Here is a 19842-nt window from a genome sequence, read left to right on the forward strand (position 1 = left end):
TCAAATAACAAATACAACTCAATCTATCGTTCACATTGTATCAGAAGGTTGGGCCAGACGCTCTGGCATAACATGGCATGTTCTGTTCTGTTGCATTTAATGTATGTAGAATATTCATTGTCCCACAACCAGGATGTGACATAAGGGCACTTTTTCTAGATTTTTCAGGAATTGCAGGAGTTCTCATATCCTATATTAATCTCTAAAACTGCAGTCAAGATGAAAAAACTCCATTATTGGTTTTTCTGTGCAAGAAAAAGGTCAAAATGGCTCCATCAACTTTCATCATGCAAAATATTTCTATTTTGGTACGTAATATATGCAAACTACCTACCTGAAACAGGGACACCATCACTGCAATGTGAATCCACTGTGCTGGGCCTTGGTACTTGTTATTTGCAATGGGCATTTGGTCATCCATCCACTGACCAGGACAATGAAGTTACCTTGAAGCCTATAAAGTGCTCAGCACATTCCTGCTGTATTTATCACCTGGAGATGCATGACATTCTCAGAAATGCGCAATATTCAGATTTATATTGACCAAAACATTGGTGACAAAGACGGTTTTTTATCTCTGAAACTCTGAAAGAAAGGATAAGAAATATGATGATTTTAGAAATCTATTTCTAGAGTTTTTGGAAGCATCCTACAGCACATTTAAACTGCTTTCATAAGGAAAAGATTGGATTTTTTATGGCACACTTGAACTGTGAGTATAATACTTAATTCCTCATTTGCATTAAGAATCTCATTTTTTGATCAATAAATAGATAAAATGTGTGTGTTATCATACAAAAAATATTTCTCAGCAGATGGAGAAGTGTCATTATGACAAATATAACTGCTGCTGCAATGCTGCACTTCAGCAAAGATTTTAGTAACTAAACAAAGTCTATAAATGTAAAAGTCTTGAAAACACCATTAAATTTTGCTTGCTGATACGAACAGCTGAAACTTCTGAGTCTGGCTCACTGATGATAGGGATATCGTTCTGTATCTTTCTCTCTTTTTCTGAAGTGTTTCATAGCTTAGATAACAACAGCTGAAGCTCACCTGCGTGGTTTGCAGCCAGCACAAGTAAGGGTAGCTGGCCAAAAAGGAAATGTTCCCAGTTCTTGTATGCACCTGGTAAATGGATTCCCAGGAGATAAAATTAGAAATTGAGCTGGTTGGGAATTTCCCTTTAAAAAAGATTTTTTTATATTAAAAAAAGTATGTTTTGTTGAGATGAAAACTTTGTGTGAGGTTACATTCTACTGTTGACAGGCAAGGTATCTGTAAGAGAAACAAATTTTTCTCATGTCAGTTCTCCCACAATCCATACGAGTGGCTTGATTACTGGGCTATAATGTATTTGGTGTTGGGGTTCTTGCTGTTGCCCCTGCAAGAGGTGTTCCATTTTGTATCAATACAATTTTTATGGATCATGGACTTAATCTCTCAATCCATGTGACTGCTCTCAAATAATTTTCTCTGATCCAGTGAACAACATCTCCTCTAAAAATATATATATAATAAAAATGTTTTCAATAGCCTTGGCTTTGGTCCAAAAGGAACAGAAAAATTGGATTTCTTCACAGTATTCATTCTCTGACTCTCTGCCACAGGACATGGGAACCATTTCACAAGCATTCACAATTTAGCTGTAGAGCATTAAGCTGATGGCTGAGATACCCTGGTGACATGCCTTTCAGCAACTAGTAGCAGGAACCCACAGCACACACAGGAATTCAATGAGAAGCTAATGTGGTATCTTTTTTTTTTTCTTTTTTCTTTTTTCTTATAAGAGTCACCTGTGCCCTATCTGTGGTGTGGTTTATCTTCCCAGCTGGTCAGAGTAAGTCCTGGACCATATGGTAAGTATAGAGACATAAAGTGAGGCTTATGAGATACAGGGGCTGCCTGAGTTTAGGGAGCAGGGTCCAAAGAGAAGGGGATCAGAGCAATTGCCCATTACTTTTAGGCAGATGGCCTGGGACTACCATCCCCTGGAGAACAGGGAGGGAGAAAGGGAAGTCTCCAGAGGAGGGAGCAGAGCTCCTCCTCAATCCTAGGCAGAGGCAAGGAGAATGGGGTGGGAGGAGAGACTTACAGGGAGCAGGTTACAGGCTTCATGTGAAACTGGTGTTCACCTGTTTTTAAGCAGCTTTCAAGTACTGAAGCGAAGGTGCAGCACACCAGCAAGCACTGGGAGTACTTGGGTACTTCAGCCAGGATGCTGGCTTACAAGCTCAACTACATGCATCTTGTTCTGGTTCATTTTTATCTGGGATGCATGTCTGAAATCAACCAACCACACCTCTTTTGTCCATGTTTTTTTTCCTGAGCAAGTTTTTCTTGGGATTTTTCCACCTTCTTCTCTGGACAAACCATATACAAAGCCTTTTCTTCTGGCAGAACCAGAAAATGCAGAAAGGTGTGAAAATGCAATGAGTTTGCAGAAAACTCCATTGCATTTCCAGTTCCAAGGCTGACTGACAATTTCTGTAGATTTCTATCACATATTAATCTTTTCTTTTAATGTTTTATCAAAATTGGTTAAGGAGAAAAATCAATAATGCTTTTCATATAAAATGGCGTTTTGCTTCTGGACAGAACAGCTGTCACACATGCTTTCAGAGCAGGAAAAATGGATTACATTTATAGGAGGATACGTGTGCAGTGTAGCATATTGTCCTTATTCAACAAATGAAGGTTTTCCCATAGGATATGTAACTGATTCTCAGTGACACCATCACTTCTGCTTATACATCTGTTCTGCTTTTAACTGCAATATAACTCAATCATTCCGGACAGATCTTCCTTTCAGATATATATTTCCTCTAAACCTATCAAGTCACAGGCATGACAACATCTGAACCTATGCCAAGGCCTCTTAATTAGAGAGACCCGCTTCCTCCGTGCTGAACGTCAGCGTGCTTTGTCGCTGCAGAGCAGGCAGCCTGCTCCTGCCCTGGCAGGCGTCTGTGCAGAGCTTCTCCGGATGGTCTCCAGGAGGTAGCTCATAGGCCATGAAAAGGCTTGCTTCTCTCCACCCACTTCGTTAGGGATTTTCACTCGAGGCCTTCAGCCTGACGCTAGAAAGAGACAATTCTCAAGTCTGCTTTTTTTAAAAACCTAAATCATGTACTTGCCAAATTTAGCATTGAGATGGTAGTGCCTGGGACATAGAGCCTAAGCTCAGCTTAGGTAGGAAAGGGTGAAGTATGAACACAGAAAGTTAATGTTTGTGGATTTATTTATTTATGTATTTTCCTGAATATCACCAGCAGCACTGCTGGGCTCCAAATTACTTTTAAAGACCTGATCCTTGTTCATTTGATTTTATGTTAATTCCAGGGGGACCAGAGACACCATAAAGAATAAATACCTGACTACAGAGAGCTGGATTTCTGGAGGAGACGACAATTAATATACATAAAATCATGGTAATGACTGACAGAAGGCATAGTATGGATTATGGTATTTTGACTTCTTTACAACAGACACTTGCTGTTGAAAACAAGTCTTTCTCATATGCAGAGATCTCATTTGCAGAGAACCCAAAATGGACAAACATGGCCTTTTTACAATGCTCTGAAGAGGGAACAAGGGAAAATATTGTTGCTGGATATAAATTTAACCACAGGCATAGAAAATGTACTGAGAATAAAAGTGAACTCCTGTGGTCTGTGATTACCAAAAATAAAAAATTAAGGATTGAAATACCTATGTTAATGGTTGTTAGAGTACTGCTCCTATTAACAAATGCAGTACAGAGTTAAAGATTTTTCTTCTCTGTGGAAAGGTGTACTTTGCAAGGGAGCAATGAATGATTTTCTTCACTGATTCAGTTGTGAAGTATTCTGAAGTATGAAACTCACACCTGTCCACTAAAATGTGCCTTAGTGTGCCCAATCTTTGATGTCTCCAGTGTATATGTCTTCATCTCAGCTAGCTGTTCTGGCTTCCCTTTATAGTCACAGAGCGCAACAAATATACGTGTCAGGATAGCAAGCAGCCTACTTCTTGCCTCTTGCCAAAGATGATACATTAGAGGACATCTCATCAAAACCTGAACTGTCTGAGAACTGATGCCATTCTCCACGTGTTGGCTGTATCACGACAAGATACAAAGCGTGTCCACATGCACACGTGCAGGTGAGCACATGTTCTCGTTCCAGCAGTACGTAGGGTTGGGTCGACTCCAGCCCCTCCAACGTGGGTGGCAGAGAGCATTCATGCAGCTGATTACCTGGCTCTGCAGACCTACCCCAGCAGCCGTCTTGTTCAGTAACAGGGGATTTTCACAGCACTGCCTACACAGTGCTGCTTCTGTGACTGTGAAAAATTACAAGTATTGCTACAAATAGAGGGCTTCAGATGTCAGGGCTGTTTCTTCAGTATGTTTTTGGAGCAACAAAGTGTACGGGCCCCTTTAAAAGGGTTAAAGTCACAGCATTATAAAGGCCATCTGAAATCTAGGCAATTCTGTCTGGAGACACAATCTCCTGTTGCCTTGTGTGACCAACAAGAATCATCAAGGTAAAGAGCTCTCCACAAAAAGGACAAGGAGCAAGCTGCTCACTAACGCAAAGCAAAAATTTACCAAATTTTTAGAAACAAAGAGACAATCATGTAAAATATATGTGATCTCAGCAAATTAGGGGGAGGGAGAGGTGAAAGTATTCAGCATCTCTCAGGCTCAAGATCTGTTCTATATTTGGTTGGATTGTTAATTGTACAAAACACTGAGATCTAAGCACAAAAAGTGCATTGACTTTGCAAAAGCATCCCTCTTGTTCAACAATTAAAAACGAAAGCAAAGAGTGATTTATTCACCATTTTAAACCAGTCTTTAGAATGTAACTCTCATTCTTTTTGTTTATAGCTCTCTTTTGTAAGAGGAGGTAATAAATATTTTGGAAAGGACTGATATTTTATGTGTTGTCGATTTATATAATGGTCTTAAAAGTGAGGAATTTGGAGTGCTGAATAATAACTCTTCCTAGCATGAGTGAGCAATAAAGCTGACTGGCACTGGGACTTTGATGTGCATCTCTGGGGAAAGTCAATAATACAAATTCAACTAACATTTCTAAAATGCATTTTGGGTGTACTGTTGTAAAGTCTAATTTCAAATGTTTATTTCTGGCTTCATACATATGCAAATTAATATTAATATACTGCAAGTCTGCACAAACAATATGTGTCCTACTGAGGTCAGTGGGAGTTTTGTCAATAGTTTCTATGAATGCAAAATTTCATGTTAGCTGAAGCACAGCTGTCCTGGTTTAATAGGATTAAGCTGGAAGTTAAAAGGTTTTTAGCTAGCAAAAAAGTGAGGTCTTTTAACAGCCTTTCAAGTGAACTGATGGGGGGAGGGAGGGGAACAACAGAAAAACAACAACAACAACAACAATAAAAAAACACGAAAAAACCACCACCACCACCACAAAAACATAAACTAGCTGTTTTTAGGGTAGAACTTAAGTTTATAAATCAGATCTCATATGGTTCCTGTATATGTTCCCAATTCTAAGTCAATTCTAAGTTCAATTTGAACCCTCACTGTCCTTAGCTAAAGGAAAATCAAGGAAAATCAATAAGCATTTGAAAGCGCTCTGCCTTGTGGCATAGGAGCTGGTACTGAGAGTCTCTTTTGGGTGAAGTTAAATTTCCACTGTTTGTTCTGTCAGTTCATCCTTTTGAAAGGCACTCTTCTTTCTCTCATTTAGATTACCCAGACCGCTTATGCCCAGGGCTTATCTGTAATTAGCTAACACATTATGCTAAAATTTGTTAAGATACTTGTTAACAAGATGTTGCCTTCAGCAACAAGAACAGTTGTACTCAACATGTTATCTGGGCCAGACTGATTCTCTAGTCCTTCTGGATTTTACACTTGAAAAGCACCAAAAGAAAATACATTCAGGCCCATAGAGGAAAATCAATTTCTTATTAATTGGCATCTTCTGTTAGCTGCTATCTTCATGTGTGCCTAATAACCTGAGAGGCTGAGTGTTGCAGAAAGCAGCATACAAATAAGCACTGCATACCTCTTTCTTCTCAGCATTTGTAGAGCTAAAGTCATATTTAGTTGAAGGGAACACTTATTCTGCCAACTGTAATGCCAGGGGAGTTGCATTACACCATTTTGAGACAGCCTCCTGAGGACTGTTATAGGCTTGGTATGACAAAATAGAAAGTGTCCTGAAAACAGAAAACAACTCAGCTACTGAATTGGTAATTTTACAACTGTAACTGTCTGAAAAAAGCAATTTTCCAAACTATCAAAACTGAAAAAAACAATTTTCCAAACTTTCCTATCAAAATTTGGAGGTGCTTAGTTGTGGTTCTGAACTATTTCTTGGACACAAAACACCAAGCTGAAACCAGTCTACATTGCAATGCTCTGAGCACAGGGCTGCTAGTTTCAGGACTGGAAGTTTCTGCATATGATGGTCTGCCATATGGGTTGAAGAATGGTCCTAAGATTCACATTTCCTACAGCATGGTTGTGGGGTACTGAGATGCCAGATGTAGGGGAAGTCAGGTTATTAAAAAAGGTTTGTGGATCTTCTTTGACTTGACTTGCAGACCTGGACTAGAATACACCGAGAGGGGTGGACCTGTTGTTCATGCATGTATTACAGAAAACTTGTTGTCTTGGTACAGTAATGCAAAGCGTGGTCCTAGTAATGATTCAAACAGGATGCCAATAATTATACCTACTAAACTGCATGGAGATGGTTTGTCAAGGCCTGCTGTGGGTCATTCTGTAAATTGTAGCCTGAAAAAAGAGGACATGGTTTCAAGCCCAGTGATGAGGTTTGTAGAAATCTTCAGTCCTTTGGAGCAGAATCGCAGAATCATAGAATCATTAAGGTTAGAAAAGACCTCCAAGATCATCTGGTCCAACCATCGTCCTACTGCCAACGTCACCCACTAAACCATGTCCCTAAGCACCACATCCAAACTTTCCTTAAACACCCTCAGCGACAGTGACTCCACCACTTCCCTGGGCAACCTGTTCCAATAGGGGAAGGCATATTTAATGAGAGGAAAGAGAAATATGGTATCATTCTCATTCTTCATTCTCTGCTTAAAAACTAATTTAATTAAAAATGTCCAAGAATTTCTTCAGTGTCCTAGTTCCTTGTAGACAAGCAGTAATTGTTTACAAATGTGGCCAACAACCAGCTCACAAGCTTCAAAGGGAGCTCATTACCAGACTGAAAAGTCTTCAAATGACTTTTCCATCCATCTGAATTATATTTATAATCAGTTCATAATGATGTTCGCATATTATCCTTTAGATCACTAAAGAAGCATACAGTGGATGAACCATGATAAAATTATTCAAATCTGGTGTGATTATCTTTTGATTAATCTTCCTCATAACAGCTTACCTACTGACTTAATGAGTTTTTGATTAAGAAGGAAAACCAGCAATGAATAATAGAAATAATTAATTTGTCAATAAGGACTATCTTATCTGATACTCCAAGTCACAGCTGAGTATTTTTTCAGCTTTCCTCAAAGTGCACAGTGCTCCTCTGTTTTAATCTAAGTGTAAGGTGCTGCACCTGGGTTGGGCAATCCCAGACATGAGGACAGACTGGGAGAAGAATTCATTGACAGCAGCCCTGTGGAGAGAGACTTGGGGGTTCTGGTTGACGAAGTGCTCACCGTGAACCATCAGTGCGCGTTTGCAGCCCAGAAGGCCAGCTGCATCCTGGGCTGCATCAAATAGATGAGTGGCCAGCATGTGGAGGGAGGAGATTGTCCCCCTCTGCTCTGCCCTTGTGAGGCCCCACTTGGAGTGCTGCATCCAGGTCCGGGGCCCCAAGCACAAGAAGGATGTGGGGCTGTTACAGTTGGTCCAGAGGAGGGCCATGAAGTTGATCAGAAGGCTGGAGCACCTCTCCTATGAAGAAAGGCTGAGAGAGCTGGGGCTGTTCAGCCTGAAGAATAGAAGGCTCCAGGGAGACCTCACTGCAGCTTTTCAATACTTAAAGGGGGCTCATATATACTTAAAGGGAGAGCAACCTTTTGCGCAGGCAGACAATGACAGTACAAGGGGAATGGTTTTAAACTAAAAGAGGGGAGATTTAGATTAAAGTTTATGAGGAAATTCTTCACTCAGAGGGTGTTGAGTCACTGGAACAGGTTGCCCAGAGAAGTTATGGATATTCCATCCTTGGGGGTGTTCAAGACCAGGTTGAATGATGCCCTGGGCAATCTGATTTAGTGAGTGGCATCCCTCCCCTTGGCAGTGGGGTTGGAACTAGATGATCTTTAAGGTCCCTTACTTCAAGCAAGACATTAATCAAAATCATCTTTAGAAAGTTCTTGGAATAAATCACTTCAAAGTATTTTAGCCAAGTGAGATGCTCAAGGTTGTGGTTAAGTAGGGTTACTTCCCCTGTTCTGTAAGGAGATACAAAGGAGTTTTCACTTGGCAAGCAAGCAGTTAGATGAGCAGTTGCTGGGATGGTGCTTCCATGTAATATTGGCAGGTTGGCAACGCTAGTCCATATGAGAGGCCCTTCAAGATGTTCGCCTGTAAAGGACATGGCTTGGTTTCCAGAAAGACATCCTTCCTGCCTTCATACCCCTTTTTTATTTTATTTTATTTTATTTTATTTTATTTTATTTTATTTTATTTTATTTTATTTTATTTTATTTTATTTTATTTTATTTTATTTTATTTTATTATTTTATTATTATTTTATTTTATTTTATTTTATTTTATTTTATTTTTTTTTTCTGTGGGGATTGGGTGAAGTGGGATTTCAAGATAAAGTGGTTTTGACTTTTAGTTCTGACAATTCTGGAAAGTCAGAGCAAGTAAGGGGCTGCTCTTATTTATCACAGGGCTATGATTCAGCCATACAGATAGACTCAGGTCCTGTCTGTAGCACAGATCCCTCATATGACCTTGGCAAGTGACCGAATCTCTGTGCTGTGGTGACTTACTCTCTCTGTCTTGCTTCAGTGTTTGCAAAATGTGAATAACAGTACTGCCTTTGTCTTGTCTGTTCATATTGAAAATTCTTTGGTGCAGGAATCATCTCTGTGTCTAGTGAGGTTCTTGGCATGCACCTCTAGGTGCTATTTTAATAACAGTACATAATTGCTGCTAGTTTTATTTCTAACATTTTTGGAACAGAGCTGGATTTAGAAAATCCTTTCTTTTAACCCCATTCTCACTTAGGGAGATCCAAAGGCTGAAGGAGACCTCGGTTAAAGTCACCCTTGCACTGCAAGACAAAACAAACAGCTTGCCCTTCTTAACCCTGTGTGACCTGGCATTTGGCTCCCTTACTGGCAGAAATCCCACCAAATGATCCAGCTCAGTTTGAATCTGCCAGCTTTGTAGCCAGCACATTGCACTGGCTTATCTTCCAGGGACTGGATTTGCAGAGGTTTTGTAGCTACAATAAATTTTATTAACTGCCTCCATGGAGAAAACCAAAACATATCTGAAGAAATAACGATGGAACAGAGCAGCAGAGCACAAGAAGCAACGGAGACACTGCTATGTCCTGAAAGACAACATCAGAAAGGAGGAGGAGGATTCCCAATTGGTAGCCTATTTTACATATTTTTAGGGTTCACTACAAGTGCTTATAGTCATTAAGCTCACGTGAACTGCTGCTATATTTGTAGAGTCAGGGGAGCCAGAACAAATGCCATATTGCCCACAGGTCATTCTGATACATGAGTCTTGCTGAAAAAATCATAGATATCCGTACCTTATAAGGTACAAAATGTCCTCCACTCCCGAGTGAGAAGAGCAAATATTTGACATGTAGCAGCGTCTGTGTTTGTGGTTCACCTGAGATTTTGGCCCTGTTGAAGGCCATGACAAAATAGCCACTGATTACAACTAGCACTTCAGCTAACTTTCCAAACAGCTAGTGGTGTGATAGCACTGGAGCCAACTAACAGTCAGTGAGGAAAACGGTGCAATTCCACACCATTTGCTAACAAATCCTGCCTCTCTGCACTCTCTACAGAGCAAATGTGAAATGGCACTTTGCAGCGGCTGTGGGAAGTAGTTTGCTGACAGCTGACTATTAATGGGTTGCAATTCCTCGGCGTAATAAGGAGGAAGAGAGGAAATGTTGCTAGAGGTGGGGTGCATGTTTTGTACATCTTATCAATGCAATCAGAAATTCATCACTGTGATTCTCTTTCATTACCATGCCATGTTAAAGAATCATTTAGGTTTGATCACTGAGGCATACTAAACTGCTGCTGGATGGTAGCACTTCTAAGAACGTGCCCAAATCATTCCTCAGTCGCTTTTACCCAAGTAGAAGACCATGAATCTTCTCTCTTTAACAGTAATACCCTATTTGTGGCTGTGATTCTCTTAAGTTACAGAATCACAGAATCATCTAGGTTGGAAGAGACCTCCAAGATCCTCTAGTCCAACCTCTGACCTAGTTCACAGGGAAAATGCTGGAGATCAGCCCCACAGAAAGGGATCTGGGGTTCTGGTCGAGAGCAAGCTGAACACGAGCCAGCAGTGTGCCCTGGCAGCCAGGAGGGCCAGCCCTACCCTGGGGTGCATCAGGCCCAGCACTGCCAGCTGGTCGGGGGAAGGGATTGTCCTGCTCTGCTCTGCACTGGGCGGCCTCACCTCGAGTACTGTGTGACACAATGCCAGAAGGACATAAAACTGTTAGAGAGTGTCCAAAGGAGGGCTACAGGGATGGTGTAGGGTCTAGAGGGCAAGATGTATGAGGAGTGGCTGAGGTCCCTTGGTTTGCTCAGCCCAGAGCAGAGCAGGCTGAGGGGAGGCCTCATGGCGGCCCGCAGCTCCCTCACGAGGGGAGCGGAGGGGCAGGCGCTGAGCTCTGCTCTCTGGGGACAGCGACAGGACCCGAGGGAACGGCATGGAGCTGGGACAGGGGAGGGTCAGGCTGGGTGTTAGGGAAAGGTTCTGCACCCAGGGGGTGGTCGGGCACTGGGACAGGCTCCCCAGGGCAGTGATCACAGCACCAAACCTGCTGTAGTTCAAGTAGCATTTGGACAATGCTCTCAGACACACGGTCTGATTTTTCGGGTGGTCCTCTGGCGACCAAGGACTTGGACTTGATGATCCTTGTGGGTCCCTTCCAAATGGGGATATTCTATGATTCTATGAAATTGAGTTTTTTAAAAAGAGGTCCTCACCCAGGGAGTTTGCTGGGGTTTTCATGAGTACCAACTAATTTAATAGTTGTTTATTCTTCTTACCAGCCTTTCCCTCCTTAACTGTCCACCCTCTGCTCTTTTGTCTGATGCAAAAAGGCTGATGATAGAAAAAGAAAAAGTGGGGTGATGGGAAGCAGTCTTTGAAGGAAATTTCTGTTTTACACTACTAGAAGGAGGCTTAATAAGCATGCACTAGTCCAGTCTAAAGCAGACTGCTTCTGAACCTAATCCAATTTGCACAGTGCTGTTTTACATGCCATGATGTTAAACATCAAAAACACTTAATATCACATGATGCTTATTTTAACTATTTTCCTGAAGCACTCTTTTTCTAAGATTGAAGTAACTGAATGAAATATTAAATGAGATATTCCGTGCATATAAAGCAAGCAGCTAAATGCATAGCTAAGTGGAAGTGACATAAGCGATAGCAGTCATACTGCTTTATTTTGCAGCTGAAGCTACTTAACATCAGGGATGTAGTGAGCAGGAAGGGACTGGATAAGTACAATGCTTCCTGGGGATAAGTGCCAAGCCCCTGCTCAGCCCTTCCTGAAATAAAACCCTGGGAGGTTACAAAGGAGGAAATGTCCATTCCTTCTTGGCAGGATACTCAAATGCCTCATTTGAGCAAAGTTTAATTTTGACACTAGAGCAGACTGGAGGTTCACCCAACAAGCCTTCTGGCTCAGCACAGAAGTCATTGGAGAACTGGGCTGCCCACACAGGGCTCTGATGCTCTTGTTTTCACTTCCTGCTGTTATAAAATATTTTTCACAGCTGCCAGGGGCCCTGTAATTTTGCCTGTGAAGGAAAAACCTAATGATCAGAGCTGTGTTAGCTCTCTGTCTGATTTCAGCAGACTCACCTGGAAAATACAGTGTGTCTCCATAAACGTCATGCTTTACCTGGTCTCCTTCTGTGCTTCACCCTGCTCTCCATTCTCTGTATGGTTATCTCTCTGAGCCTGGATAGAAGGGGGAATATGGAGAAGGCTCACCTCTCAAATCACTGGTGTAGGAAGCACACACTGTTACTACCCAGCCTACAAAGAGTCTGTGAGCTCATCTGCCCAAAGTGGAGCCATTTGAAAACTGTGTATCTCATCTAGGTTAATCACTGGCTTAGAAAGAAAGCTGTGTAAATACCAGTTAAATGTCTGGATCAAAGGAGCACAGGAGAATTCCCATGTGCCATCTTCTAAATGTAGCTATCCTCCTGCACCTGCATTTTTTTTTTTTCTCTTTGTTTTACCAGGTCTTTGTTTCAACAGCTACGCCAAGGGCTCAGCAAATATTTTAAATACCTCTTATAATGAGGAAGAAAGCCAGGAGATTATATATGAACCTGGGAATCTCCCATGCTAAGACTAAAGTGCAGTAGCTAAAAGTCAGCCTCTATTAAGCATTGTACAGGCTAGGTGATCTGCAGCAGAGAGAGAAGGGTTTGTTGAAACATTCCCCCTCTCCACTCTGAGATATAGGCTTATCTAAAGGCTGGTATGTGCCTAGCTATGGCTTGGCTAACCAGTGTGGGACCCTGTGTCTCCCACCCAGTGAGATGGTGTTCCCCAGCCTGCCGGTGATGCTGGGCACAGGCATGAAGTTCACTTATTTTCCCTACCAGTGCAGGGTGTGCCCCATGAAATCCACTGCATACTGGGCCAGACACCTTTGTTTTGTGCAGGCAGCATGTGCATGTTCAAGAAGCTAGTGTTTCATCACGAGCTCCTCAGAGCTTTCTGTGCCAGAACTGGCAGTCCCTCAGAGCTGGCAGTCCCTCAGAGCTGGCTGTCACAGCAAATGGTCTTCTCTTGCTGTTAACACTGATGAGTTTTCTTATGGCTGTAAACTTGTGAGAAAAAAATTCCCAGCCATGCTATCTCCTAAGGGAAGTTGTTTTATCAGTTTCCTCTGGGCTTGCTTATCTTCAGCAACCTGGTCCCATTCTTTCAGACCTGTTGTGAAGCTCAGAGCTGGCTTTGGCCATGTCTTTTTGTTGTGTGAGTTTCAATGGTTCCTTGCCTGTTTTCAAGGCTGGTCTTCAGAGGATTTTTGTCCAAATGTTAATCTACACCTAGAGAACTGAACATCTTCATCTTCATAACTGCAAGTAGTGGCATTGTTCATCCTTCGTGTCTGGCTGGAGGTTTGTGCTGGATTGTACTTATGGCAAAGAGTGTCCAAGGAGGGGTTCTGGTTAAGTATTCTGTATGGCCTGAACTGTATTGAATTTCCACACCCTGGTGAACACAGGGGGAGGATGGAGAGGACCAAACACAGAGGACCATGTTTGAGGACACCCTGCCCTCAGTTAGTAACTCTCAAGACTGTTTAGACCTCTCATTCCCCATAGCTTGGTCCTATTGCATCCTCCTGATCCAGTACAATGCCATGAAGTACAGCCACCACAGGTCACTTTGACAGCTCCAATGCTAGTGTTTGATTACGTGGTACTCTAGAGCAATGGCTTTAACTTACCCTTACTGCCCTTGTCCTCTCTCTTGTTGTAGTCAGGGATATGCTTACATGCGTTTAAAGGCAACTATGTTCTGCGAATATTATGGCTTTGGTAGCAGTTGTTTTATGTCAGAAGAGCTAATAAAACAGGCCAGAAGGCAGAGCCTCTTTGAGCTACCGCCTGCTAGAGCCTTCTTGTTCCATGTTTCTGCCTCTGTCTCTTTTCTTGGACCTTCCCTGATAGATGTTCCTTGTTGTCCCTCAAGAAACACGGTAAATGCAGTTGCTTTTCTCCATGAGACCATTTATTCTGAAGGGTTCATTCCAGGCTGCCTTCACTTTTGTCTTCCCAGCGTAAATGGGAAACTGCTAGGGAAAAATTGGGGTTTCTTACATTTTCTAAATAAAGATGATCCAAATTCCTATCTGGAAATTAAGAAGTTAATAGTACACAGAAAAGAATTCAAACAGCTCAGAAATCTAAACATAATTACTTATGAACATGGAGCATTTATTGCTGTCAAAATTAATCACTTTTCAACTTCCAGCTGTTAAAATCCTTCTGGCAGATCTCCAAGCAATTCCCCTTTAGTTACTTTTCCCTCAATTAAATATTAGTGCAGTTCTCAGGCTCTTGTTACATAAGCAGCGATTTCAAGTTGCGCTTCTCAGTTCTTTTAACTATAAGCTGACAGAAATCTATTCTGCTGCAAGGTCTTTTCTCAGCTCAAGTTTTACTTGAAGTTTATACCGGCAAAGGAGGAACATTAATTTCATTTGTGGCTAGGCCTTGCTTGCAAAGTTTAGATGTTAGGTCTTCTGCCAAGACCGGCCAGAAATCATGTTTGGGTATGGATCCTGCCAGGTACTGAGCACATGTTGAGGTAAATGGGAACTGGTGCACTGCACATTTTACTAAACTTCGAGTACTTTAGCAGGATGCTCAGAGAACTGCAATTGGGGCAGGAGGGTGTCTCAATACTAAGAACTAAATAGCTAAACTGTAGGTGAAGTTGCACCCCAGCAGGTACTTACAAAGAATGGTTTGAACCTCCATAGAAAGACTAGAGTATAGAAATGATCAAATCTAAGATGGTTATGTGATCTGTATGGCTTGTTTTTATGTACTTTTAATTCTCTTTGGGCACTCTGGGACAGTAGAGACTTAGAAAATTTCTTTGGTAAGATGAAATGAGAGGAAGAACATACCAGAGCCTGATGGTGTATATTTAAATGCAGTCCAAGCCATCAGAGTTCTGCTTGCATGATAGGTTATTTCTTGATCTGTGGCTCTGCAGCTCAAGTCAGGCATCGTGGCACATGATTTTTTCACATCTGAGCCATGGCAGCTTACACAAAGCTGTCAGTAGTCCATCAGCCCTGATACCAGCCCTGGAGACAGGATTGAAATACAGAGAAAAAGAACAATACAAGTCTGGACAAAAATTGTTTACTTACTTTACTCCAGTTCCCTAAGATCATGTTTTTTTTTCAAGTGTAGCTTTGGTATCTGTACTTAAAGGAGAATAAACTTAATGATCCAAACAGAGAAAAGTGACTCTCATAAAATATACTTCTTGTTCTGCAAATATGTGGCAGTGCTCCAGTAAGTGGCCATGGTTTTGGCTGGCACAAATCTGATGTGCTCCAGTTTTTAAAAATGTGTGTTTGCACATCTTTTCCAGAAGCAATAAAGCTAGATAATCCCTTATTTTAGCGATGAAAAAGCATCTATGTTTGCATAATGGGTATTTGTGTGGCATCTTGATTCAGGGAAGCCAAATCATCACACAAGATGGTAAATTATGGCTTCATTGCACAGTTGGAAGGTTGTACTAAATGTTTGGTTCTGAGAGGCATAAAATAGAAGTGTCTGGATTCAGATCCAGTTGAACTGTTAAGTAAGCTACACATGTCCAGCCAAGCTTATATTATATAAAGCCTCTAAATTTCCTGGGAGCGATATTTTTTAATACCAACAAGTAAGTTTTTTTTTTTTTTTTCCCTCTGTTGTTCCTTCATCAGTCCCTTTGTTAACACATTGCTGCATCTGTTTTTGTACCTCCTGTGCCAGTGATCGCATTGTGTGTGATGTCAGGTCTGTCAAGGGGGATTATAGATTAACGTGGATGGAAGCCATGGACTGTGCAGAGTGTATGCACATTTTTGATTGTTAGCTGCACCCTTTGCTTTCTAGTCCACTGCCTTCAGTTTGCTTGTGCTCCCCTCTTCCCTTTTCTTCCCTTTTCCTGACCCCTCCTTCCCAAGGGAGCAGTTGCAAGTGAGTGAGCAAATGTAATGAGAGTGGAAGCACACTGCAGTCATGAGACAGCTACACCCTGTAGAAAGCAAATCACCTATTTTCATGAAGCTTAAAGACAGTATTTGTGAGAATTCAGCTGTTGTGTCAAAATTTTTTGAAGCTGGTCATGGGGTTTGCAATGTATTCAACTAGGAGAGAGCACATTGAGAGTATAGAAGCACAAATCTGGTATTCTTAGAAAGACAGACTAAACATTGCCTCATCCACAAATTCAGTAAAAGACAGTACAAAGTTTTATTGTAGATGGAGGGAATATAAAACAGCCTGAATATAATCAAAAATTTTAAAATGTTAGTGTCACAATCGTGTCTGGTGCAATACAATCTCAGAACCCCAGGTTGTGCTTTTTAGTGCAGAAATAACCCTTGGTAGAGGAACTCATTGTCACACAAGCCAATTCACCTCCCAGGTTTAAAAACCTCTTTGTAAGCAGTGTAGGACTTCAGGTACTCATTTCCAGGTGTGAGCATCTGCAAATGCAAATGTGGACCAGTATCATCCCACGCAAATATTTGTGTGAGTGTATTTGAGAATTTGTATACTTTTAAATTTAGGAATAGTAGTTTTCGTCATTTCTAATAAAAGAGAGAGAGACAGAGAGAGAGAGAATAACAATTTGCTTTGAACTGATATACTTTCTGTTATCCTGATTTTATTTTAAACTGGCTTTATCGATTTAATTGAAGGTAATAAGAAATTGAATTTAAACTAAATCAAAATAATCTATCCTAGACTGAATTAGGAATATGGCTCAGGGCTGATCAATAGTTTGATATTTAAAGAAAAGGAGAAGAAGGCTTTTTACCAGTGAAACTGGTTCTCAGCTGAAAACTAATTTCAGAATAAATATATTTTATCTCGGAAAATGCATGTTGTTTCTGTTGAAGAACCAGCCACACACTTTTGACTTTCACCTCAACATGGAAAATTTTGTGTTTTCTTTTTCTTAAAATCAGTCAAACAAACAAACAAACAAAAATACTATATCTTTTCATGACAATACATTTCGTCATTGTTGTCGCAGTTCTTTAAAGAAAAAAATCACCTATTTTTGCTGATTTAATTAAATAGGTGCAGGTATAGTGTAGACAGTTCCTTTAAGAGCTGAGGTTTTAAAATGAGACTCTTGTTGCAGGAAGGAAAATGCCTTTCCTGAGGGACAGACATGGAGTACAGCTTGGTAGATGGAGCAAAAGGAGGGTTTGTAAAGCAGAAAGTTGCTGATGCAGCATGCAAAACTGCAATTTGTTATCACATATAATGTAGGCAGCCATAAGGCTATAAAGAGGATGAGAAAGACCTTGGTGATATGCAGGAGGTAGGTAGTGTGTAACTAAATGCTGTAGGAGAGCTCTAAAAGGAAGCATGCCAGAGCGTGTGAGGTGGGAGTACTGTTAGTCCTTTGGCTTCTGTTATTCATGGTTTACGATGGGTAACGATGAGAGGCGGGCACTCACCCACCTTCCTCTTTGCATTGAGTTTGCTGAGCACAGTACAAACTTGCTGTTGGGTAGGGTGACATAGGAACATAGGAGTGGGTCTGTATCCCCTGCAGGGTGTGAGAGCGGAGGTCTGGGGAGCTGAGGAATCAGTGCAATGCTGCCAGCTGCCTCCTCAGGCATTCCTGCACAATGCTGGACTTCCAGGACACTGGGAACTGGCGGGTGGTGATAAACACGATCGCATGAGAGCATCTGTGTGGGCAAGCAGTGGGGAAGGGAGATCCTGAGGAGGTTTTTGAAAAATTCCAGATATTTCAGAGAAGCCCGGAGAAATTCCTGAGCCTTGTGGTCAGCACATTGCTCTCCCTCCCTTCCCACTCCCCCTGAGGAAGGGAACAGCATGTTGTTCTCTGAGTGAGCCAAGGGGCTTGCCTGGTGGTGCTGCCCTGTGCTCTTCAGTGGTCAGCTCCTGCAGGACACAGGGGGCTGCCTGCATGGTGTGACGGTGCCACCACATTGGCTTGTGCACACCAGTCACCACAAAGAGCAGCAGCACGGGTGCTGTGGTCACCCCTCGAGTTGCTTCACCAGGCTGTGGAAACAAAATGCTGCTGGGGACATCTCCATTGCTGAAAGTGTCCCCCTGGCCACAGCGGGGCATGGCTCTGTGTGCTGACAGCCTGTCTTCAGGTTGCCGTCTGCTGCTTTTATAGCATGCTACAGGGGTCTACTGGGAAAAGAAAGTGAGATAGTAGGAGTTAAAGAGGGGCATAGAGCTGGGAGAGCAGAAGAAGCTGGATTAAGAAATGAGCTATCGGGGGGCATATAGTGGGAGCAGGGAAGTACTTAAAGTGAGAAAAGTGTTAGTCAAACAATAAATTGCTCATTTGAGACCTTTTTTTCCCCTAAGCATCAAAGTGCTTTAAAAAAATGGCATGTTTCAGCTTAGAAGACTGTTAATAAATAGCCATAGTTACAGCACTATCCGTGTGCCTCTGCTTTAGCAACTTGCACTTATGTCTGGGCCATAAAAATTCAGTGTTGCTTGGCAGGGAACTGTCCCGATGAATGTTGGCTCAGCATGTGGGCAGAGCTGATGGTTTACAGAAAGACAAAGATAGCTGTAGTGCTAAGCCAAGCGGAGGCACAAGTTGGTGCCTCTAGAATGAATCTCAGATGTAAGAAAATAGGCATAGTTGTACTTTATTCTTGATTTACGTTGTGGGAAGGAAGACCACCCCCTACTAGGTTTTGCTTGCCACAAAAACAAAACAAAACAAAACAAAACAAAAAAAAAAAACACATATATTTGCTCAGGAATTTCAAACACAAATGGTACTATCCTGTTCTCACATTCACACATCACCCCAGGAAACATGACAGAATTTGGTGGAGTTTTTCCTGGTTTAGGCAATGGAGAAAAGTGAGCTGATTCCCTATGCAGCCAGTCAGAGCCTGTGCTGCTGATGCTGGATCTTGCCCTCAGACAGGCCTGAATCTGGCCCTGTCTGTTTGTGTCACTTGAAAATTCCTTAAATTGCTTTGCTACCATCTCTAGTAAACAGTGGTCCCAGCACGGTGCTGATCACATAAGTATTCTTGGTTTATGGGTTTCCTCAACAAACAAAACTGTTATTTTTGCTACATTCCTCTTTGCAGCAAAAACACCAGTGTGCCGGTGAAAACCCTATTGATCTGCTGGATACAGAAATGGCCCAGAGCTTGGGCAGGTGTACTCTTGGTTATTCAGTCTCTTTTAGCTACTCTGGATTTTCTCCACTTCCATTTCTCTCCTTAAGGTTAATGAAGGTAAACAGTCTCTGAAAGCCTGAAACAGCCTGTGGAAATGCACCTGTGAAATCTAGAAGCTGTGAGGACCTGTTGGGTGGAGACATGTATTTGGCCAGATTCTCCATTGCAGTGACCTGTGTTGGTTCATCCCAGACCTGTCTCAGCTTCTGGTCACCACCAGCCCTCTGCCGCAGGCAGTGTGAGAGTTGCTGCTGGTGTTGCAATGAAAGCAAGTATTGCAGTGTGCTGTGGCTGCCCCATGCACCCTTTCTGTGTCCCTGCATCCAGCTGACTGGTCACAGCTCTTCAGCTCCTTCAGTGTATGCGCTGACGCAATGGGCGCACTCCTCTCCAGCCTTAATGAACCTCTTGTTCTTCGTTACTGCAGTCTCTGTGTCTTTATGGAAATAGGCACTTCATTAAATGAAATCCTGCTTAGGCCATAAACGCATATACAAGTTTGGCCAGTCTGGATACAAATAAATGATGCTGCTTTTGAAAGTCATTTGGTCCCAGTGGTGGCAGCCTACCCCTGTAGTCAATAAGAACTATACTTCCCATGCTTTCAGTTACCTTGCTTTTAATGCACAGCTTGCTGCTGCTTTGCACATTTGTGTACATTCGTGTGTGTTTG

At 42.0% G+C, this 19842-nt stretch overlaps 1 long non-coding RNA gene across 1 annotated transcript; it reads left to right on the plus strand.

The window, feature by feature from the left end:
• Positions 1–932: 932 nt before the first annotated feature.
• On the plus strand, positions 933–5886 carry LOC106042909 (uncharacterized). Its single transcript, XR_007158778.2, has 3 exons — positions 933–1859; positions 3343–3431; positions 3963–5886. It is a non-coding gene; the product is annotated as an uncharacterized lncRNA (long non-coding RNA).
• Positions 5887–19842: the final 13956 nt, after the last annotated feature.

Source organism: Anser cygnoides, chromosome Z (genome assembly GCF_040182565.1).
Source record: "Anser cygnoides isolate HZ-2024a breed goose chromosome Z, Taihu_goose_T2T_genome, whole genome shotgun sequence".
NCBI lineage: Eukaryota > Metazoa > Chordata > Aves > Anseriformes > Anatidae > Anser > Anser cygnoides.